Genomic DNA, 24,147 nt, shown 5'->3' on the forward strand with positions numbered 1-24,147 from the left:
CTTTCTCCATCTGCTGCTTGATGGCACAGTACAGCATGAACAGAGCTCCCCAGCACACTCCTGAGAGAGAGGAGAGAAGGGGGAGTGAGAGAGAGAGGAGAAGAGAAGGGACAGGGAGAGAGAGCGGGAGGGAGAGAGAGACAGGAGGGAGAGAAGGGGAGGGAGAGAGAGGAGAGGGAAGAGGAGAGAGAGAGGGAGGGACGAGGAGAGAAGGGAGGGAGAGAAGCGGGAGGGAGAGAGAGAGGAGAGGGATCGAGGGAGAGAAGGGAGGGAGAGAGAGAGAGGATCGATGGGAGAGAAGGGAGAGGGAGAGAGAGAGAGGGAGAGAAAGGGGAGCGAAGAGAGAGAGGGCGAGAGAGAAGGGGAGGAAGAGACAATAGAAGAGAGGGAGAGAGATAAGAGGAGGAGAGAGGGAGAGAGGAGGAAGTGAGGGAGAGAGGAGAGAAGGGGAGGGGATAAAAACAAGGGAAAGAAGGGTGAAAGAACGCCTACGAGGAAGAGTAGATTATCGGAGGAGAACGGCAGAGAGAGGGGAGAGACATGAGGAGGGAGAGAGATTAGATAGAAGGGAGGGAGAAGGGAGAGAAGGGAGGAGGAGAGTGCGATCTAGCAGGGCGATGAGCCATAGAGAGGTTAGCGAGCGTCGAATTAGTGATGAGGGAGAGAAGTTGGGAGGGGACGATAGCGAGAAGGGGAGAGGAGAGAGGAGGAGAGAGGATTGACGTCGAGAAGGGGAGAAGCGAGATCGTGAGGAAGGAAGGTGCCGCCTTCTGGCATGAGTCGAAGCGAAAGGAGAGGAGGAGAGAGAATATCTGCTGGCGCGGAGGAAGAAGAAGCAAGGGATGTGAGAGAGATAGAGAGAGATACGAAGGGGTCAGGTTAAGAGCTAGGGAGGGGATTATGCTTGGCAAGACAGGAGAACCAGGTGTCGAGCAGTGGTGGAGGAAATTTGATAAGCGAGATGAATAATCGAGCGGACCATAGCCTGTCAGCATTCACCTCATTTTCAGATGTGTATTACCTCACATACTATACAAAACCTCTGGTTTACATTAAAACTGCTAGAAAATTGTAGAGGCGTTGCATTATCACTCATCTACTTGAAGTTCAAGATGGAACCTGTGAAGAAGGAGGCGAACCAGTGGTGAGCATCTTCTGCTGCAACGGACTCCGTTCTGAAGAAAGAGGGGAAAATAATGTTTTATTAGTTCAGATCGGAATTCACCGCTATTCCTTTGATCTGATGTTGTCTTTCTCAAATGGATTCCAAAATCAAATCTCAGGGGGCATAACATGGGAGGATGGAGGAACATGGAGGGTTGAGATAAAACTGGACGTCATTGAAGAAAAAGCAAATCGTATGGATAACACAAGGGGAATGATGCAAAAAGTGAAGAAAAAAGCAGCAGAAAGGATAGTGGTTGGAACAAGCGATGAAAACAGGATGAAAGGTTACTCTATCTCTCTCTCCTCCAGAGAGGACTAGAACCCAGTACTACCTTAGCTGAATGCAACCAACCACACACGTCTTTCTGAACGAGCTTGGATAGCCTGCTGGAAACAGCAATACAACAACACACACTCTGTCCCCTTCAGACTCCCTCCTCTCTCGCACACATCACCAGCCGAAGATGCTTCTACACACAGCGCTCGAGCTGATTGTATTCCAGCTGTGTGATAGTGTTGGGGTATTCTATGGAACGTGTTAAGGACAACTGCCCTAACAAAATCCTATATTTACACAGTCTGTCCATCATGTCTATATTACACTCCAAGTCTCCCAGCCCAATACCTCAGACATGCCTAACAAGAGGACAACATGATTCTCGATCCCGGATGTCTGGTGTGTGTGTGTGCTGGGTGTGATGTGTGTGTGGGGTGAGTGTGTGTGTGTAGTGTGTTGTGTTGTGTATGGAAGTGTGGTAAATGCATGTATGCTGTGATAGTTTCGAGTGCTGTGTCGCCGTAGACTTCGCTGGAACCTTGTGAACACCGGCAAAGAAAAGTCACGATCGGGTCACCCTCCAGATTCGCCGGCACATCTTGGCCTAGTTAGAGGAGGACCATTCACCCATACAGCTGATAAAAACACAGTCCGTGTAACAGCGCGCGTGGTACACGAATGAGGTGGAATACCAAATGGAGGGGTTAACGGCAGTATTAAGCACGTAACACTAGGTCCTGCCTACGCTAGATAAGCCACAAAAAGTATCGTGCTGTTCAGGGCCTCTTCACGAAATCTTCTCAAGTGTCTAACAAGACTGCGTGAGTATTTCCGGGCCTGCTTTTTATTTAACTGTCCGGTCCTCCTCGGACTGAGAAACAACCTTTGGTTGTATTATATTAACTAGGAAACGTAGTATTTATGGAGAAGGGGCCTATAGACTCCATCACAGGAGAGGCGCGCTACTCCCTCAGTGAGGACAAGCTGATCAGACAGCAGATTGACTACAAGACCCTGGTCAGTACCACTCAGGCAATCACACACACACACACACACACACACACACACACACACACACACACACTACTGACTACATATTTATCTTTCTCGCACACACGCACCATCATGTTTAGCTTCCCTCTGTGTCCTGGATAGCTAATGACCCTGTGGGTGCCAGTGCTGCACCAACAGGAGAGCAGGGGTCTGTGGAGACAGAGACAAGAGCACTAAGACAGTCACAGTCAAGACATGACTCTAGCTCTGATTACTCTGACAGGGGACTGGGCTCATCACTCTAATACACTGCCGGAGCTGGAAATTGGCGTCCTGCCGAAGGTGTGAAATTAGATTTTAGGATGGTGGTGGGGGCGTGGGAATAGTATTTTAGTGGGGGGGGGGCATCCGGACCGTGACAGGACCCATCAACACACACACATAGTCACAGAAACGCACTCGCACACGAAGAGGCGTTGAAACACACACAGGCACTGACATAACAAACACTCACAGGAACACACACACTTACATACATACGCAAGCACGCACACCCACACACACGCACACACACACCGTAACCCCCTCTCCTCTCCCGTCCCCCCCTTCAGATTCTGAACTGTGTGAACCCAGACAATGAGAACAGTCCTGAGATCCCAGTGAAGGTGCTGAACTGTGACACCATCACCCAGGTCAAGGAGAAGATACTGGACGCCTGCTATAAGAACATGCCTTACTCACAGAGGCCCCGCGCTGTCGACATGGACCTGGGTAAGACAGAGACACACACACACCCTCCCTAGTCTGTAGCCTGACTGACTGACCCAGGTAAGAGCTGACAGACGGGCACCACAGGTCCACCATGCCAGGTCCACCGCCTCCCACACAGTCTGCCGCCCCGGCCCTGGAGAGGCAACACCGCCGTTACCTCCACATCTCCTGCTCCTCCTGCCCGTCTTCTCATGGGCTCTCGCTTCACACCAGGGAGATGGAAACACCAGCCTCTCGTCAGGAGTGCTAGGCGCCCTTCAACCACACTGGCCCCAGCCACAGGAGGCCGTCTCTCCATATCACTATCGCCTAGGTAACGCTAGGGAGGGTGAGGGGGGTCGTGCCCGAAGCCTGGAGCAGCAGCGTCTGCTGGCAGTGGCACAAAGTAATAAAGTCCAGTCAACAGAGGAGAAAATCAATGATCACTACCCAGTGATGGCCGACGCTGCCCGTCCATTTCCCCATCAACACACTTATTATCTTTTCATTATCGGGTCAACGTTCCCCCTCCATCCCTCCTCTTCCCCTTTTCCCTCTCGCTTGACTCACTTTTCTGGGAAGGATTTTCTCTCTTAGTGCTTCTCCCGCCGCGTTCTTTTCCCACTCCACCATCACCGCGCCGACCGCGGAATGCGTATGGTTATGCAACGACGTATCACTGACACAAGTGCCAATTAAACCGGCGGGGCTGACTGAGCGTACATCTTGAACTTGTTAGTGTGTAATGTTTCATTAAAATGCAAGTCAACCCGGGCGCGGTCTCTCGTCTCCTAACCTAGCAGAGTACACAGAGTGCTCTGTGTGTCTGTAGAACAGAATGGCTGTTGATATGGCTTCATTTGGATAATGTGTTTTCTCAAGAGTCCTTTGGAAGCTCCTGATGTGTGCCTCTTCGCAGCGACACAGAAACACCAATCAAATGAAGTTGCAGTCAGGGAATAACTTAAGAGTTTCACTCATCTTGCCAGAGGAAATAATGGCCATTATAAACTGGGTGGTTCCAGCCCCGAATGCTGATTGGCTGACAGCCATGGTATATCAGACCGTATACCACGGGTATGATAAAACATTTATTTTTACTGCTCTAATTAYGTTGATGACCAGTTTATAATAGCAATAAGGCACCTCTGGGGTTTGTGATATATGGCCAATATACCGCGGCTAAGGGTTGTGTCCAGGCACTCCGCGTTGCATCGTGCGGAAGAACAGATCTTACCAATGGTGTATTGGCCATATACCACACCTCCTCTGGCTTAAAGACAGACAGACAGACAGACAGAAGACTAGACGACAGACAGACAGCACAGCAGACAGACAGACAGACAGACAGACAACAGACAGACAGACAGACAGACAGACAGCAGACCAGACAGACACGACAGACAGCAGACAGACAGACAGGGTTGTGAAGCTCTTTATCTGTAGACCATGTTTGTTGTTTGAATTGGTTGTAGTGACTCACGCTACACCTTTATAAAAGGGCGTTACCGTGAGCATACAAAGGCTTCAACAGTAAATGGAAAACACAAACTAGAGGACACTGTATTGTGTGTATGTCAGTGTGCACGTTATCTGCGTGTGCGTGTTCGTGCATAGTGCGTTGGTGTGTGTGTGTGTCTGCGTGTGATTGTGTTTCTGGCAGCGTGAGTGACGCAGCGTCTCTCTCTGGCCCGTCAGAGTGGCGTCAGGGGCGGATGGCCGTCGTGGTGCTGCAGGACGAGGAATCACACCACCAAGATAGAGAACGACTGGAAGAGACTCAACACACTCATGCACTACCAGGTACGGTGAACGGATTCTACGTTGCGTATAATCTAGACTCGCCACACTCATGCACTACAGGCAAGTGTTATCCAATCTACATGACATATCTAACATGTTGACGACAGTATATTGCAGTTCGTTGTGTACGGTATCATATAAGTCTCTGGAGTTACAACGTGGGATTCAGCCACGTTATGTATAGTTCTATATTAGTAGTATGATAGTTTATGGAAATGAGATGACCCAGGCCCACTCAGATGTACTGTAGGTGAACTTTAAGTGTTGGAGCGAGCTTCTGACTTTGAGACGTTGAATCCTCCTCCTCCAAACTCTCATTAGAATTCCACTCGCCTGGTTTATACTGATCTGCATGACTCACACAAAATAGAGGGGCAATTATTCTCTCAGGTGGCGAAGAGAGAGAAAACCGACACCTCCTATAAAGTGTCTTCCCTGGAAGAGATACAGAGTCTCTACTCTCTCTCTCCTCTCTCTCTCCTCTCTCTCCTCTCTCTTCTCTCCTTTCTCTCTCTCTCTCTCTCTCTCTCTCTCTCTCTCTCTCATCTCTCTCTCTCTCTCTCTCTCTCTTCTCCCTCTCTCTCTCTTCTCTCTCATCTCTCTCTCCTCTCTCTCTCTCTCTCTCTCTCTCTCTTCTCCTCTCTCTCTCTCTCTCTCTCTCTCTCTCTCTCTCTCTCTCTCTCTTCTCCTCCTCCTCGATCTATATTTAAATCTCCCTCCGCTCAGGACTAGGTTTCCTTACCTGTTACCGTTGCAATTAGCCTGTCTCGCTCCAACGCTGAACTTCTCTCTACATCTCAGAGGCTCAGACTTGACCTGCAGTTCTTGCCACCTTCATGGTCTGGGGGGGAGAGAGGGAGAAAGACAGAGAGGGAGAAGGGGAGATAGAGAGAGAGGTAAAGAGAGAAGGCAGCTATCGTCTTCCAGAGCACATGAATCTTTCAGCAGTGCAGAGGGTCAGCAGGCTCCATTACTCAGAGAAGGAGACATCTGCCCAGAGCTCCAGACTGCAGCCTGTTGATCTGCAGCCGTGGTGTGTGTGTGTGTTACTGAGGACTAGGTTCAGTCTGTCATGGAGGGGGGCTGGGGCTGCAGCCTTAACATGGGGCCTTTCTCTCTCAGACCTGCTTCCCCAGAGGAGGAGAAAAAAGAGGTTAGAATAATTTACAGGTGTTCAGGGTTATTAGATGGGACATATCATAGTGTCCTTCGTAGAGGACTTGGTCCCATGCTGATTTACTGTATGTACCCCCTCTGTGTCTCCTTCCTTTTTTCTTTCTCTCTTTTTTCTTCTCTCTTTTCCTTTTCCCTCCTTCACCCACAGATAGTAAGCAGCGGTTCAACCTCTCTCTCTCCCCCTAAGCACCTCAGAGCGCTCTCTTATGGTACCATACTACTCTGAGTCTTTATAGTTACTACTCTCACCGAGTCTCTATGGTACTTACTCTGAGTTCTCTCTATGGAACTACTCTGAGTCTCTATGGTACTACTACCTGAGTCTTTTATAGTTATAACCTCCGGTCTCTTGGTACTACTCTGAGTCTCTATGGTACTACTCTGAGTCTCTATGGTACCACTCTGAGTCTCTATGTAGAGTTTTTGTTTTTTTTTTTTAATGTTCTGTATGGTACTTTTTTTTTTTTTTTTTTTTTTCTTAAGTCTTTTCCTTTCTTCTATTAGTCTGTTTAGGACTCCTTCTCAATTATCTTTCCTTCAAAAAAAAAAAAAAAAATAATTTTTTTTTTTTTACTTTTCCTTATATGTCTGAGTGACTTTTTTGCTTTCCTTTTCCATCTTTTAACATTTATTTGTTTTGAGATTGTTTTTTCTTTCTTCACTTTTCTCATTTTATTTTTGTTTTTTCTTTTGAGTTTGATCTTTTCTCTCTATTCATTTTTTTGTCTAGCTTTTTTTTTTTTTTTTTTTTTTGTTGTTTCCATTTATATTTTTTTATTTATTGTAAAAATTTAAAAAAAATTTTTTTTTTTAAAAAATTTTTTTTTTTTTTTTTTTTTTTTTCTTTTTTAGCTACTCGGTCTCTAATGGGGTACTCTCCTGGAGGTCTATATTATACCTAGTCTCTTATGGTACTTACTCTGGAGTTCCTCTGGGTACCAAACGCTGAGTCTCTTAGTACTACTTGAGTCTCTATAGTACTACCTGAGTCTTAGGTACAGCTCGGGAGTCTCTATGTCGGTACTACTCTGAGTCTCTATGGTACTACTCTGAGTCTCTATGGTACTACTCTGAGTCTCTATGGTATCACTCGGAGTCTCTATGGTACCACTCGGAGTCTCTATGGTACCACTCGGAGTCTCTATGGTACTACTCTGAGTCTCTATAGTACTACTCTGAGTCTTTATTGTACTATTGAGTCTCTATGGTATCACTCGGAGTCTCTATAGTACTACTCTGAGTCTCTATGGTACTACTCTGTGACTTTATGGTTCTACTCTGACTTTATGGTGCTCTGTAGTGGTTGATGGAGGATGTGCAATATGTTAGCTTCCATCCTCCGACAGGTCTCTCTGTTGTTGTTATGTTGCTTTGTGTCACTCTGTCTCTTTCATTAGCCGTGGGAGACGCTACAGGGCACAACAACAACACACACACACACACACACACACACACATTTGTTACAGCGATAGAGGAGCATCTCTCAGCGCTCAATAGCACATCTGAAGCCTGCCTATTGATCATGGATCTGACGCCCTAACACAACACCACTACAGAGGAGACGCACACGGGCCGGGCGCAGGGTGATTAGAGGGAGGGGGGATGAGTAGAGACAAGAAAGCAGGGGAAGAGAGTAAATGGGGAGAGAAGAAGGAAAAGAAGGGGAGCGATGGAGCCTCTTGTTTATCATTATAGCTGTGATGAGCCAGGTAGGTGTGTGTGTGTGTGTGTGTGTCCTGGCACGAAGACGTGAAATATTTGCGTGCGTGTGAAATATTTACATATGCAGAATTAGTGAACCTCACCCCTGTGACTCTGCTAATTCTCACACCAGACAGTGTGACCAGACAGACACACATTCAAATTCATGAAATCCCTAACAACCTTGGATGCTCTGCTATTTATTTCCCTACCTCATGGGAAATGGACGTTTACATATCCCAGATATGGATATACACACCTTCTCCTCACCTGCCTCCTTCAACTGAAATTAAAACTTTAATGCATGCATTTAAAACGAGACAGACTGTACGGAAGCATCTTTATTCAGTAGTTACCTTTGCTACACTCTCAGACTAAACGGGTACGGTTAGCGTACGGGAATTGTTCCCAGGGGTACAAAAATATTAAAATACACATAATGTACCTGCATTTCAGAGGTACGCACATTATCATACACAAAAAAAATGGGTACAGAGAAGATTCATTTCTGTATCCCAGGGTGGAGGCGTGGATTAGTGGGGGCGTGGCTTCCAGTTAGTTATTTTTGGCCACCCATGAGTGGAAGTGTTTAAGTCGTCTATGGTTATGTTTGAGCATGTCCTCTGCCAGATCTGAGGTCTTTATAAAGGCTTACATAAGACAATTTGACCTTAACCCAACACTGCCAGGAGTTACGGCTCTCAAGGCGTAATGGTTAAGGTGTTGGCTGGACCAGGTTCGAGTCCCGTTTGGGGATGGCACTGGCCTCCCAAGTGGGGCAGCGGTCTAAGACACTGCATCGCCGGCCGTGCCCGGTTGTGACGCTGGGCGCACAACCGGCGTCGTCCGGGTTAGGGGAGGGTTTGGCGGAGGGGGGGGCTTTACTTGGCTCATCGCGCTCTAGCGACTCCTTGCGGTGGGCCGGGCGCCTGCAGGCTGACTTGGACGTCAGTTGAACGGTGTTTCCTCCGATACATTGGTGCAGCTGGCTTCCGGGTTAAGTGTGCGGGTGTTAAGAAGCGCTGTTTGGCGGGTCATGTTTCGGAGGACGCATGACTCGACCTTAATAATAATAAAAAGAAGTGGGATGGCGGAGGGGTGTGTACACGTGAGGGACTTGATATAGAGAAGTACATTTTTGCCACTTAGAAGGAACAAATGGCTTTGTCAGTGTGGTGGTACCCTAAAAAGGCTAATTTGAACCTTTTCTAAAGGTTCGCTTTTGTCTCTGTGGACTATATGGTACACTTTTATGGTAGGAACTGCAAGGGTAAAACTATGTACCTAGAACTAATGGTACAATGACGTACCTTACAGAGTACCACTACAGTGACACGCGTTTGTACGTATTAAGTACAATTCGGCACCTTTTTTTCTGAGAGTATAGTTGGAGCTCAGGGGGACTGAATGAATCTCCACAGACACACCTTCTCTCTCTCACACACACACACACACACACACACACACACACACACACACACACACACACCTGGACTGTTGGTCGGAGCAGGAGGAGAGCAGATAAAAGATTGATGAGATAGGAGAGTGCCTGGCTGATTGCTGATGTTGATCTCTCTTTGTTGATTAGTCTTCCTCCTTGTCAAAGGGAGCTTTTCGTCAGCCAAGCCCTTACTTTCTCTTTGCACTCTCTCTATCTCCTACCCTTGCACCTCTTCCTCTCTCGCCTTCTCTCTTTTCATGATCCCAGCTCAACTCTTTGCACTCTCTGTCTCCCTCCATGTATCTCTCCTCCTTCTCGCTACCTCTCCCTCTATCTCTCTTACCCCCTCTCCCTCCCCCTCCCCCTCTCCCTCTCTCTTTGCCATCCTCCGACGTGAGATGTTTAACCTTCCGTCTGGTGAATAGCATTACCGGTCCAGTAGTTCCCAGGGGAGCAGGGCCTAGAACAGGCTAGACCAGAGGTGGCACACTCACATCCAATTACCATATAATGGGCTTGAGTGGCATGAGACATAGGGCAAGATTTACAATTCAAATAAAAAACTGTGTGGGAAGTCAGGTGTTTAGAGCTGTGAATACTTGCCCGTGTGAGGTGTTGGTGAAATCTTAAACTGCAAATAGATCACTTAAAATGCATTGCAGTGAGGTGGTTGCAGTTAAATGGATTGCATATTTGGGAAAAGTGTAGTAATTTGAGTCCCATTTGCTTCACACGTACCTTGGCTTTTCCCGTCCTCTGCTGTGCATACGTGGACGGTAAGGATTTTTCCAGGGGCACAGCTGGAAATGTGACTGAGGAAAATGGCTGCAGGAAATGACTTGGTTCCCATCCTCCTGCAGTGTAGCGGGCTAAACTGTGCCAAGACATTAAAGCCCTGTCACTGTGCCTCCATGTTGTGTCCTGACCTTGTGTTGTCCTACTGCTGTTGTGTTGTGGAGGAACCGACATCACCAGGAGCTCCAGTTTCACACCACCCAGACTGAGAACCTGCACTGGGACGTTTTGGGTCTATTTTAGATCAACCCAGACAGACACTACGGATAGTTGGATTACAGCAGAAACGTATCTTTCCATCAATCTGATTCTCTGTGGCGGCTCGTCCCCTGTTGTCATCTGAGCAAACAACGCCCCACAGACAGAGTTTGAGTTTTAAAATATGCTCAGACAGAGAAGGAAATCTAGATCAACATTGTGGCAGGCATAGTGAAGACAGTGTTCCTCTGCTCTCCACAGATTCCTTTATACGCCAAGACAGTTGGTATGGGGTCTGATGACAGCCAGTATTGCTGCAGATTGAGTCATCTTCTCTTAGGAAACACAGTGGGAACTCAACTCTCATTGCATCGTCCCAACCAGTATACGTTATTAGAACGCTCTTCGAAAGCTATTTAGTTTGATAAAAACACAATTTAGTGTACAAATTACAAAATAACCCTTTCATCTTAATAACCTTAAGGTCTATATTAAAGACCTGTCAGTTAGGAAATTGTCTGTGGCTAAACCTCAGCCCAGCACAGTCCAGTCCAATCTGTGATAGATAGGCCTCCTAAGCTAGGCTTGGGCCACAGGATCAGGGGATGAGAGATAGGGGGCTGTTTGATGGAAGTCTTATCACAGTGTAGCGTTGGTCCCTTATCACACCTGCAGGCCACTGTCAGGCTCACCTCAGCTCCCTGCCTCACGCTGTGGATTAGCCCTGAAGGACGAAGCTGCACGCCTTCAATCATCTACACTATCACCACAACCCATCTCTATCTCTACGCTCACACAGCCCTTCTGTCAGACTCCATAACATAGAGGAGGAGAGGGAGAAGGATCGGTGCGAGGCAGAGAGAGAGAGAGAGYGWGAGAGAGAGAGCCTCCTGTCAGACTATTCCATAAAGGAGAGAGGAAGAGAGACAATGCTCGGTGTAGAAAGGAACAGGTGTCACTACTGTCAGAGCTGGAGGAACGAGGGTAAAGGCTTACGAAAATATGGAGAAGGTTAGGATGGAGAGGGAGAGGATAGGTTGGGCTCGGGAGGAAAGAAGAGAGGTCTTCACAATCCAGAGCCGACGGCTGGAAAGAGGTTCCAAAGAGCGGTTTGTCGTTTCCCACTAAGAGGGCAGGCGGAGTGGCATCATTTAATGAGATGACTCCTCCTCGAGCTTCTGTCCTTTCAAGTGCTCTGTCTGCTGGAGCTGGAGTTAGCTCTAGCCCTGACCCTGGCTGTGACCCCAGCTAATGGCCTGTTAGAAATTAGTGGAGGAGTGGGGTTTGAGGGTTGCTACTGTACAACATGGGGCCACGTCATTAGCCGTGGTGTGCTAAGAAGAGGAGGAGGAGAAGTGTAGAAAGGAGGCGACAGGAGAGAAGAGAGAGGTGACCCAGCTGAAGCATTAGAGAGGCTAACAGTGAGGAGAGGTCGGGGGACAGCTTATTTCTCTCAACCTTGTTTTCATGTCATATCGGAGGTTTTCGTTCAGCCTGTGGCTGCTTGGTGATTTCCCACTGTTGGATGTTTGTCCATCTTGTTCTCTCACTCCGAAAACTCAAATCCCTTCACTGGGCTGGCTGGAAATGCCACAGAGGGCTTTGGCATTTTGGTTCTCAAAAAGGAAACAGGGGTTTTGTATATTTGTGTGCAATATTTTGTCTATCCAGATTGAAAGAGTGCACGCAAACACACCCTCCCAGCTGTGATTAGCAATGAAATGTAGAGTAAATGACTGTAGAAAGTGTAATGGTTTAGAACACTGACTTTTATGGTTGTGGCTCGGAGAGACTGTGGACAGAGTCAGCAATGTGTCGTCCATAGACAAAGACAGAGAGGTAGTCAGAGTGGTCCTGGCATGTACAGTAGAGTAAAGGTGACCTATAAGGAGGACTCTTTCATGTGGAGAGAGCTCATCCTCCTTCCGTACCTCGTGTAGTTGAGATCAAAGGAAATCTTTGTAGGAATACTGTAGACAATAGAGCTGGATTGGAGGGCTGACTCTTCAACTCTGCCATTGTTGTCTGTCACTCTCAATATCTTTCTTATCATCAATTTCCCTTCTGTTTTTGGACAATCCCTCCACTTTCTGTCTTTCTCTCTTTTTCCATCACTGTTATGGCTTAATTTATTTTCCTCTCTCTCTGCCCGTCCCCGTCCCCCCCCCCCCCCCCTTGAGATGCTGCGATGACAGTGAGGCGGGGGAGGTTGTTTTCTAGACATGCCAGTGGGAAGCTCTCACTCCACATTGCTTTAGCTCCGGCTTTCTGCCCACTCCCGCCTCCCCTTCCCCATCCCTTCTCTCCTCTCCTTATTTCCCTAATGGCTGGGGAGTGATGGGAATGACGATGCGGATCATCTCATCACAGAGGCATTTGCGTCGTTTCTTACAGAGAGACGCTCTTCAGAGAGAGCCCACGAGGCTTTAGAGATGAGAGGAAGTTGAATGGAGAGAATGTGACAGAGTACAGGGAGGGAGGGATTCAAGGAGAAGGAGAGGAAGGAGATGCTGTGTCATGGCATATGTGTGAGCACGTGTTCGTATCTCTTGGAAAGGGGCGGAGTGTTCTAAACCAGGGTTGCAGATCAATGTGTACTGCAAACGGACAACATGTCATCCGTGAGCAGTACGCCTGTCGGTGATTGAGCATGTTCTCTTATCAAAATGTTCTCTGTTGCGTTGTTGCAGGTGTCTGACCGCTGTGTGGTGGCTCTGGTGCCCAAACAGACCTCTTCCTACAACATCCCCCCGTCAGCCAGCATCTCCCGGACCTCTATCAGCAGATATGGTGAGCACATAGAACATAGAACGTTGTACATAGATCACCATGGTAAGTACTGTACTTAGCTCCTCAAGCCATGGGACTATTTCAAACAAACAACATCAACATAAATATTAACACAGGAAGAGGAAGGGAGGGTCGGAGGTCAAAGTGTTCCGTGTCTAAGCCTTTGGGTGTGAGCACACCTGATATACACATTCGCCTTTCAGATGAGTTTGTAGACATTTTGTCCAGAGCCACAATGTGAGCAAAAATAAAACCCTCCTAGCTAAAGACCAGGTCTGTTTGGAGCGTTTAATGCTTTGCTGCGGAGCCATTGCTTACCGTACTATCTCCTCCCGATGGTGTTTACTGCCGTTTACCTCACAGCCCAGAAACTGCAGGGGTGGTAGAGGGATGGAGAGGAAGAGAGGGGGATAGAGGGATGAAGGGAGAGAAAGAGAGGGGGAGAATAGAGAGGGCCCGATGGGAGACATGGAGAGAGGTGTTTGGTTTTACCATCAAGTATAATAATGAGGACGCCGGACTGAGCCTGGAGCCAGAGTGTAATGGTCCGTCACACACACACACACACACACACACACACACACACACACACCTGTCTCTTATACACATCTAGATGTGTATAAGAGACAGCACACACACACACACACACACTGGTGACAGTCACAGGGGTGAGCCACAGGGCCTCCCATCTGGTTCCATGCCCAACCCCAACCCCAACGGCAGCATGTGATTGGCTAATTATTCACTGTGAATGATACTTCACACCAATAGAAAGTGAAAACGGAACACGGTTGGCCAATTATCAGGGCTGGGATTGGATGAGAACCCCCATAGGTTGTTTTCTGTCGCCTGGAGAGATGACCAATTGGGCCAGTAACACCATCATCCCTCTCCTTTCCTATTTACTAAGTCCCCATTTGCCAATCACAAAACCACCAGTATATTGGAAATTAGCCCTGGACAGTGTCAGACAAACAATGAGGATAGCTAATGTGCAATGTCCAACATCTGTCTCTTATACACATCTAGATGTGTATAAGAGACAGGTCCAATAAAGGTCCTATAGGACTATCTCTAATTCATAAAGATAGTGACGTTTACGATGTCAGAGAAAGCATTGCCAACTCCTCATTAACACATCCTCATTAAGAATGTACTGTAGAGAGACTGTGAGATACAGGAGTAATGACTACATCACCAACAAAGCAGTATTACGCTCTAATGTAGTAAAGAAGTATTACTCTGTAATGACTGAAACAGAGGATCTGGAGATGAATTGCCAACCTGAATGATCTAAAGGAAACTAACACATTATGTTAGTCTCAGTTTGGTTCAGTGGCTGGTAATGCATACAATATTACACAGTATTCCATCCTGAACAACATAAATCTGAATATTTGACCAAAGTCATTAAATAGCAATGAGGGGGTGTGTGTGTGTGTGTGTGTGTGTGTGTGTGTGTGTGTGTGTGTGTGTGTGTGTGTGTGTGTGTGTGTGTGTGTGTGTGTGTGTGTGTGTGTGTTTTGTATGATGCTGCATCAAAAAACAACCTGTCCTCTGGCTCCAGCCCGGTCCCCAATCAATCAAAACCTGGCGCAGCGGGCACAGATGTGCCCCGACACCCAGCTGATTGATTCATATCAATTTAACGTTCAGCATTTAGCATCCCGCCTCAATTTACTGTTCCAGCGCCCTCCCGGCCCTGAGTAACCCACTACACACTCCCCCCTGATGCCTCACAACCTACCTCACACACACACACACACACACACACCCCTGCTGCCCTCACACCCACCCCCGGGAGCGTGAAGCCTGGTGCAGTGGTTACTGAGCTGAAGATAGGAGGGAGAGGTCTGCCCCCCTGGAGAGGAAGGAGTAGAGAGAGAGAGGGGCAAGGACCTGCCAGTGGCTTAAAATGGGATTTGAGACCTCAATCCACCCCACTCGCACACGCAGAGAGAGACACACACAGGGGCTGACAGACTCAAAGGTCCCCAGTGGCCACCCTAGAGACCCTTCTCGCTGCTGCTGCTCTTTAGAAAATACCACTTAGAGCTGTAGAGCGCTGTAGAGCGCTGAGGCTTAGTTGTCCCACACTGCCCTTTGAAGACAGGTGAGAGGGATCTGACAATGATAGAGAGCCCCTCCAGACCCCTCACACACACACACACACACTCACCGCCACTGGGGAGGAAAGAGCTGCTAAGTAAGAACACTGGCGAAGAAGAGAGGAGGAGAAGAGCACCATTCCTTAGTGTCAAAGGAAAGAGGGAAGAAGATGGCTGGAGTGCTTTACATATTAGAGATCTTTGATGCATTGATTCAACGTGGCGACAGCAGGAAAGAGACAATACTACTTCCTTTTAAGAGGAACCCAGGAGAGCCACGTCTCGTTCTCGCTCTCAATTAAATTCAATTCAAAAGGGCTTTATTGGCATGGGAAACATATGTTTATATTGCCAAAGCGAAATAGATAATAAACAAAGGTGAAATCAAAAATGAACAGTAAACATTACACTCAAAAAAGTTACAAAATAATAGAGACATTTCAAATGTCATATTATGTGTAACGATACTCTAAATCYTCCTCCTCCTCAGACGAGGAGAGGAGAGAGGGATCTGAAGACCAATGTGCAGCGAGGTATGATGACATATTTATTTACAGAAAAGACAAAAACACGAACTTSACTATAAACTAACAAAACAACAAAACGGAGTAGACAAACCTGGACATGCGAACTTACATAAAACGCAGAACTCACGAACAGGTACACGACTACAAACAAACGCTACAGTCCCGTGTGGCACGAACATACATACAGACATAGGAGACAACCACCCACAAACAAACAGTGAGAACAACCTACCTTAATATGACTCTCAATCAGAGGAAACGTCAAACACCTGCCTCTGATTGAGAGCCATACCAGGCAACCCAAAACCAACATAGAAACAGAAAACATAGACTGCCCACCCAAAACTCACGCCCTGACCAATAAACACATACAAAACAAGAGAAAACAGGTCAGGAACGTGACATTATGTCTATATACAGTGTTGTAACGATGTGCAAATAATTAAAGTACAAAAGGGAAAACATAAATATGGATTTCTCTCTCACACCTCTATTCAGAGAGAGGGATAATATGAAGGAAAGAGAGCGAGAGACAGAGAGAGATGATATGAGAGGGAGAGAGATAGATGTGGGGGGGAGATGATATGAAAGAGAGGGGGGGGGGCACTGGGCTGGCAGCTGCCCCTCCCCCACTCTCTGGACTTAATGAAATATTATTGGTGCATGGCTCCTTTCATCCGTTTAGTCGAGTGAGAGGGTGCTGCTCCTGCTATCCAGAGGGCCAACAGACATGTATTGAGCTGGACGGACGGACGGACAGACAGACAGACACCTATTTATTCATCACATTTCCGCCAAGCTAATATGAAATGATCCAACGCTGCAATTTACTTTACAGAAAGGTTAAAGAGGAACAAGGGACTAGGGGTTTTAAGCTTTGAATGAGACTACAGAGGAGAAGGGCAAATTAGACAGGAGGAGGTTCAGTGTGTGTGTGTTGGGGGGGAAATCAAATCAAATCTCATTTTATTGGTCACATGCAGATGTTATTGTGGGTGTAGCGAAATGCTTGTGTTCCTAGCTCCAACAGTGCAGTAATATCTAACAATTCACAACAATACACACAAATCTAAAGTAAAAGAATGGAAATATATGAAATATATAAATATTAGGATGCGCAATGTCAGAGTGGCATAGACTAAAAGTAGAATAGAATACAGTATACAGTGGGGAGAACAAGTATTTGATACACTGCCGATTTTGCAGGTTTTCCTACTTACAAAGCATGTAGAGGTCTGTAATTTTTATCATAGGTACAATACAACTGTGAGAGACGGAATCTAAAAATCCAGAAAATCACATTGTATGATTTTCATTGATGCCTCACGAGGTGAGATCTTGCATGGAGCCCCAGACCGAGGGTGATTGACCATCATCTTGAACTTCTTCCATTTTCTAATAATTGCGCCAACAGTTGTTGCCTTCTCACCAAGCTGCTTGCCTATTGTCCTGTAGCCCATCCCAGCCTTGTGTAGGTCTACAATTTTATCCCTGATGTCCTTACACAGCTCTCTGGTCTTGGCCATTGTGGAGAGGTTGGAGTCTGTTTGATTGAGTGTGTGGACAGGTGTCTTTTATACAGGTAACGAGTTCAAACAGGTGCAGTTAATACAGGTAATGAGTGGAGAACAGGAGGGCTTCTTAAAGAAAAACTAACAGGTCTGTGAGAGCCGGAATTCTTACTGGTTGGTAGGTGATCAAATACTTATGTCATGCAATAAAATGCAAATTAATTACTAAAAATCATACAATGTGATTTTCTGGGTTTTTGTTTTAGATTCTGTCTCTCACAGTTGAAGTTGATAAAAATTACAGACCTCTACATGCTTTGTAAGTAGGAAAACCTGCAAAATCGGCAGTGTATCAAATACTTCTTCTCCCCACTGTATATATATGAGATGAGTAAAGCAGTATGTAAACATTATTAAAGTGACCAGTGATTCCATGTCTATGTATATTGGGCAGCAGCCTCTAAGGTGCAGGGTTGAGTAACCGGGTGGTAGCCGGCTAGTGATGGCTATTTAACAGTCTGATGGCCTTGAGATAGAAGCTGTTTTTCAGTCTCTCGGTCCCAGCTTTGATGCACCTGTACTGACCTTGCCTTCTGGATGGTAGCAGTGTGAACAGGCCAAGACTCGGCTGGTTGATGTCCTTGATGATCTTTTTGGCCTTTCTGTGACACCGGGTGCTGTAAGTGTCCTGGAGGGCAGGCAGTGTGCCTCCGGAGATGCGTTATGCGCACCACCCTCTGGAGAGCCCTTCGGTTGCGGGCAGTGCAGTTGCCGTACCAGGCGGTGCTACAGCCCGACAGGATGCTCTCAATTGTGCATCTGTCAAAGTTTGTGAGGGTCTTAGGGGCCAAGCCAAATTTATTCAGCCTCCTGAGGTTGAAGAGATGCTGTTGCGCCTTCTTCCCCACACTGTCTGTGTTGGCGGMCCATTTCAGATCGTCGGTGATGTGTACGCAGAGGAACTTGAAGCTTTTCACCTTCTCCCGTCGATGTGGATAAGGGCGTGCTCTCTCTGCTGTTTCCTGAAGTCCACGATCAGCTCCTTTGTTTTGTTGACGTTGAGGGAGGTTATTTTTCTGGCACCACTCCGCCAGGTCCCTCACCTCCTCTCTGTAGGCTGTCTCGTCATTGTTGGTAATCAGGCCTACTATTGTTGTGTTGTCTGCAAACTTGATGATTGAGTTGGAGGCATGCGTGGCCACGCAGTCATGGGTGAACAGGGAGTACAGGAGGGGGCTGAGCACACACCCTTGTAGGGCCCCTGTGTAGAGGATCAGCAAAGTGGTGTTGTTTCCTATCTTCACCACCTGGGTGCGGCCAGTCCGGAAGTCCAGGACGCAGTTGCACAGGGCTGTGTTCAGAACCAGGGCCCCGAGCTTAATGATGAGCTTGGAGGGTACTATGGTGTTGAAGGCTGAGCTATAGTCAATGAACAGCATTCTTACATAGGTATTCCTCTTGTCCGGATGGGATAGGGCAGTGTGCAGTGTGATGGCGATTGCATCGTCTGTGGATCTATTGGGGCGGTATGCAAATTGAAGTGTGTCTAGTGTGTGAGGTAAGGTGGAGGTGATATGATCCTTAACTAGCCTCTCAAAGTGCTTCATGATGACAGAAGTGAATGTTACGGGGCGATAGTCATTTAGTTCAGTTACCTTTGCTTTTTGGGTACAGGAAYAATGGTGGACATCTTGAAGCAAGTGGGGACAGCAGTCTGGGATAGGGAGAGATTGAATATGTCCGTAAACACTCTAGCCAGCTGGTCTGCGCATGCTCTGAGGACGCGTCTGGGCCGGCAGCCCTGCGAGGGTTAACTGCTTAAATGTCTTACTCACGTTGGTCGGTGTCACTGTGTTATCCTCAAAGCAGGCGAAGAAGGTGTTTAGCTTGTCCGGGAGCAAGACGACGGTGTTCACGACGTGGCTGGTTTTCCCTTTGTAGTCCGTGATTGTCTGTAGACACTGCCACATACGTCTCGTGTCTGAGCTGTTGAATTACGACTCCACTTTGTCTCTGTACTGATGTTTTGCCTGTTTGATTGCCTTATGGAGGTAATAACTATACTGTTTGTATTCAACCATATTCCCAGTCACCTTGCCATGGTTAAATGCGTTTGGTTCACGCTTTCAGTTTTGCTCGAATGCTGCCATTTATCCACAGCTTCTGATTTGGGTAGGTTTTAATAGTCACCGTGGGAACTTCATCCCCTATACACTTCCTGATGAACTCAGTCACCGTGTCAGTGTATACGTCAATGTTATTCTCATAGGCTACCCGGAAGTTGGAGTAGCAGTGGTCGAGTGTTTAAGCAGCGCAAGTATTACAGTCACTGTGTTGATAGAACTTCAGTAGCATTTTCCTCAAATTTGCTTTGTTAAAATCCCCAGCTACAATAAATGCGGCCTCAGGATATGTGGTTTCCAGTTTGCACAAAGTCCAGTGTAGTTCCTTGAGGGCCGCCGTGGTATCGGCTTGAGGTGGAATATATATAGCTGTGACTATAACCGAAGAGAATTCTCTTGGGAGGTAATACGGTCGGCATTTGATTGTGAGGTATTCTAGGTCGGGTGAACAAAAGGACTTGAGTTTCTGTACATTATCACAATCACACCATGAGTAGTTAATCATGAAACATACACCCCCGCCTTCCTTCTTCCCGGAGAGTTCTTTATTCCTGTCTGCGCGATGTACTGAGAACCTGTATGGCTGTATGGACAGGGACAGTATATCTGGAGAGAGCCATGATTCCGTGAAACAGAGTATATTACAATCTCTGATGTCTCTCTGGAAGGAGATCCTCGCCCTCAGCTCGTCTACTTTATTGTCCAGAGATTGAACATTGCCGAGTAATATATACCTCTTCTCCGCCGGCGGCGTCTTGGAGCAGCCTYTGGGACAAGTTCAATTGCCCTGGGGGGTACGAACAAAGAATCCAATTTGGGAAAGTAGTATTCCTGCTCATAATGCTGGTGAGTTACCGCCGCTCTGACATCCAAAAGTTATTTCTGGCTGTATGTAATATCATCTCTCTCTAATAATGTAAGAAATAACACACAAAAAAATAAATACAGCAAAGTTGCCTAGGAGCTAGAAGCAGAGCTTCCCTGTCTGTCGGCGCCATCTTGCGTGTGTGTTACTGGACAGGACAAGGGAATAGAGCACAGAACTAGGAATGTAGTGTCTAATTTATCTCCCTCTCTCTCCCTCCATCTCTCTCCCCTACCCTTTTTCGCTCTCTCTTTCTCTCTCTAGACTCATCCTTCCGGTACACAGGTAGTCCAGACAGTCTGCGTTCCCGTGCCCCTATGATAACCCCTGACCTTGAGAGTGGGGTCAAAGTGTGGCACCTCGTCAAGAACCACGAGCATGGAGACCAGAAGGAGGGAGACCGCGGCAGCAAGATGGTCTCCGAGATATACCTGACCAGGCTGCTGGCCACCAAGGTAACACCCAGCTTACAAACGTCTTTATGTAACAAGCATTGTCCCTCCATATTTAAATTATACTACAGTAGTTTACTTTCAGTTACAGTGGCTTTGTTTTACATAAATTGTACTAAGTGACTGGTGGTACAATCCTGTATTTTGGATCCAGTGGCTAATGACAGACTTTCATCTGCTTAGGTTATTGCCTATACATTTAGGAAATAATTTATTGTTGAGTGAGTATGTCTGACCTGGTGTATGTCTGACCTGGTGTGTCCATTGTTTTTACCCAGGGTACACTGCAGAAGTTTGTGGACGACCTGTTTGAGACGTTGTTCAGTACCGTCCACCGGGGTAGCGCTCTACCCCTCGCCATCAAATACATGTTTGACTTCCTGGACGAGCAGGCGGACAAACACGGCATCCATGACCAAGATGTCCGCCACACGTGGAAGAGCAACTGGTGAGGAACCTGGAGGATGTAGAATAGGAATGATATGATGTATAATGTAGGATGTGATATGTATCAATCAGAGGATGATACACTGAGTCATCGGTAAGAAACTTTACAAAATATAACAGTACTGGATTCTGCCTGTCTGGAATTCAGAGCCTAAAGCTCCTCCCTAAAGCCAGCACTTTAGTGACCCAGAAATAGGAGAGAAATACGGTACTGATAGTTAGTGGATTCTGATTCAGTGCTTTCATGACCCAGTGAGTGAAGAAAAATACTGAGAGGGGATTCTGACTGACTCATTTCTGTGGCCTCTCTCTCAGCCTCCCGCTGCGGTTCTGGGTAAACGTGATCAAGAACCCTCAGTTTGTGTTTGACATCCACAAGAGCAGCATCACGGACGCCTGTCTGTCTGTGGTGGCCCAGACCTTCATGGACTCCTGCTCTACCTCAGAGCACCGCCTGGGCAAGGACTCTCCCTCCAACAAGCTGCTGTACGCTAAAGACATCCCCAACTACAAGAGCTGGGTAGAAAGGTGAGTGAGACAAAATATACACAAACAATTCTATTTCCTTGTTTTCATGTGTCCAGGACGCACACGATATACACTGTCCGACGACACGCTTACTGGCCCTGTGTGTGATGTTGTTGTATTGGAGAGCAGTGGCTTCTCCTGTGGTGTCTCCCATGAACACCATTCTAGTTTAGAGTTTTACGTATCGTAGACTTGTTAACAGAGATGTTAGCATGTTCCAGAGATTTCTGTAAGTCTTTAGCTGACACTCTAGGATTCTTCTTAACCTCACTGAGAATTCTGCGCTGTGCTCTTGCAGTCATCTTTCCCTTACGGCCCCTCCTAGAGTAGCAACAGTGCTGAACTTTCTCCATTTATCGACAATTTGTCTTACCGTGGACTGATGAACATCAAGGCTTTTAGAGATACTTTTGTAACCCTTTCCAGCTTTATGCAAGTCAACAATTCTTAATCTTAGGTCTTCTGAGATCTTTTTTGTTTGAGGCATGGTTCACATCAGGCAATGCTTCTTGTGAACAGCAAACTCAAATGTGTGTTTTTTTATAGAGCAGGGCAGCTCTAACCAACATCTCCAATCTCGTCTCATTGATTGGACTCCAGGTTAGCTGACTCCTGACTCCAATTAGCTTTTGGGGAAGTCATTACTCCTAGGTGTTCACATACTTTCCCCAACCTACACTGTGAATGTTTAAATTATGGATTCAATATACACAAGAAAAATACAATAATTTGTGTGTTATTAGTTTAAGCACACTGTGTTTGTCTATTGTTGTGACTTAGATGAAGATCAGATCAATTTTTATGACCAATTTATGCAGAAATCCAGGTAATTCCAAAGGGTTCACATACTTTTTCACAGATGTACTCCACAGGAGGTTGGTGGCACCTTAATTGGAGAGGACGGGCTCGTGGTAATGGTTGGAGCGCAATAAGTTGAATGGCATCAAATACATCAAACACGTGGTTTCCATGTGTTTGATGCCATTCCATTCCCTGCTTTCCAGCCATTATTATGAGCTGTCCTCCCCTTAGCAGCCTCCTGTGATGTACTCTGTGATGAGGCTTAACGTTCCGGTGTAGATTGTTTCAGGTTTGCATGTTGAAACTGAGTGTCGCCCCCTGTGTGTGCCTGCAGGTACTACGCGGACATTAACCGTCTGCCGGCCATCAGTGACCAGGACATGAATGCCTACCTGGCAGAGCAGGCCAGGCTCCACTCCACAGAGTTTAACATGCTCAGTGCTCTCAACGAGATCTACTCCTATGTGTCCAAATACAGCGAGGAGGTGAGTCCTAACACACACACATAGACACACTGCAATAATGGCCATTCTTTTAACAGGCGAGGCCATGCTACAGTCTTATCAACTCTCCTCTTCAGTTAAGTCTAGTCTAGTTCATGGTCATTCCTAACTCATGTAGAGTGTTTCAAAAACTTTCAGAGATGCCAAGAGTTTCTCTGATCTGATGGTATTCGTCACACAGAACCCCCCCCACCCCCCCCACCCCTCCGCCACGGCCACGCCACACAACCCATCCTAAGTGCCATATGTCCTGGGCCAATGAGAGTTGTGGGTGGATGATATGTGGAGGAGAGACAGGAACAGCGGCTGTACAAGCAGCTCAGCAGGCTACTCCATCCCCTGAGTGGTGTGAAGGAACACAGCCCTGTTCTCTCTCTCGCTCTCGCTTTCTTTCTCTGTGGCTCTCTTGAGCAGAATCAAGACGTGGAGAGGGGGGTTGAGGGAAAGAAAGAGAACGAGAGAGAGAGGGAAAAGAGAGAGAGAAAAATGGAGAGAGAAAATGTGGGAGAAAATTAGGGAGAGGGATGGGAGAGTGTGACAAAGAAGAGACGGGGGAGAGAGAGAGAGAAAGAGAAAGGGTTCTGTAATGGAGACATTCCGGCTGTAATGTCAGCACCTCTTCTGGGAGCCATTAGTCTGACCTTATTGAGGCCCCATTCACAAGACGAGGAGCCCACTCCCTCTTCTCTCTCCCTTTCTATTCCATCTATCTCTTTCCCTTTCACTCTCTCCTCTGCGTTTCTCTCGTCTCTCTCTCTTCTTCCCCATCTTCCCTAAGAGCTTGAAGCTGCTGCCGCTAGAGCTAGTGTTCACTTCTCCTCGCTCTCTTTTTACCTCTCAAAGACCACCACTTTTACTCCCACTCTCTTTCTCGCACTTTCTTCCCACTTTGTTTCCTTTTCTTTTATCCCACGCTCTTCCCCCACCTCTAGCTTTCTTTCTTTCTCTCTCACAGACACAGACAGACACACACACACACTCATGCCCTCTCTCTGTCTCTCCTCTTCTCTAGCTCTCTCTCCTGGGCACAGTGCTAAGGCCCCTATCGTTGGCCGTCATCAGTTGTTTGTTCCAAGCCTGGCTCCTTGTGTGGCCCCTCTAGCGGGCTAGCGCAGTGCTAAATTGATTTTGGTGATGGCGGAGGGAAGGAGCTGTGCCTGCATACAGCACAACAGATTCATAATAGATTGG

At 47.1% G+C, this 24,147-nt stretch overlaps 1 pseudogene; it reads left to right on the forward strand.

Moving 5' to 3' along the window:
* LOC111976302 (plexin-A2-like) overlaps nt 1–24,147 on the forward strand; it is a 271,282-nt pseudogene that overhangs the window by 243,419 nt on the left and 3,716 nt on the right.

Source organism: Salvelinus sp. IW2-2015, linkage group LG17 (genome assembly GCF_002910315.2).
Source record: "Salvelinus sp. IW2-2015 linkage group LG17, ASM291031v2, whole genome shotgun sequence".
Classification (NCBI taxonomy): Eukaryota; Metazoa; Chordata; class Actinopteri; order Salmoniformes; family Salmonidae; genus Salvelinus; species Salvelinus sp. IW2-2015.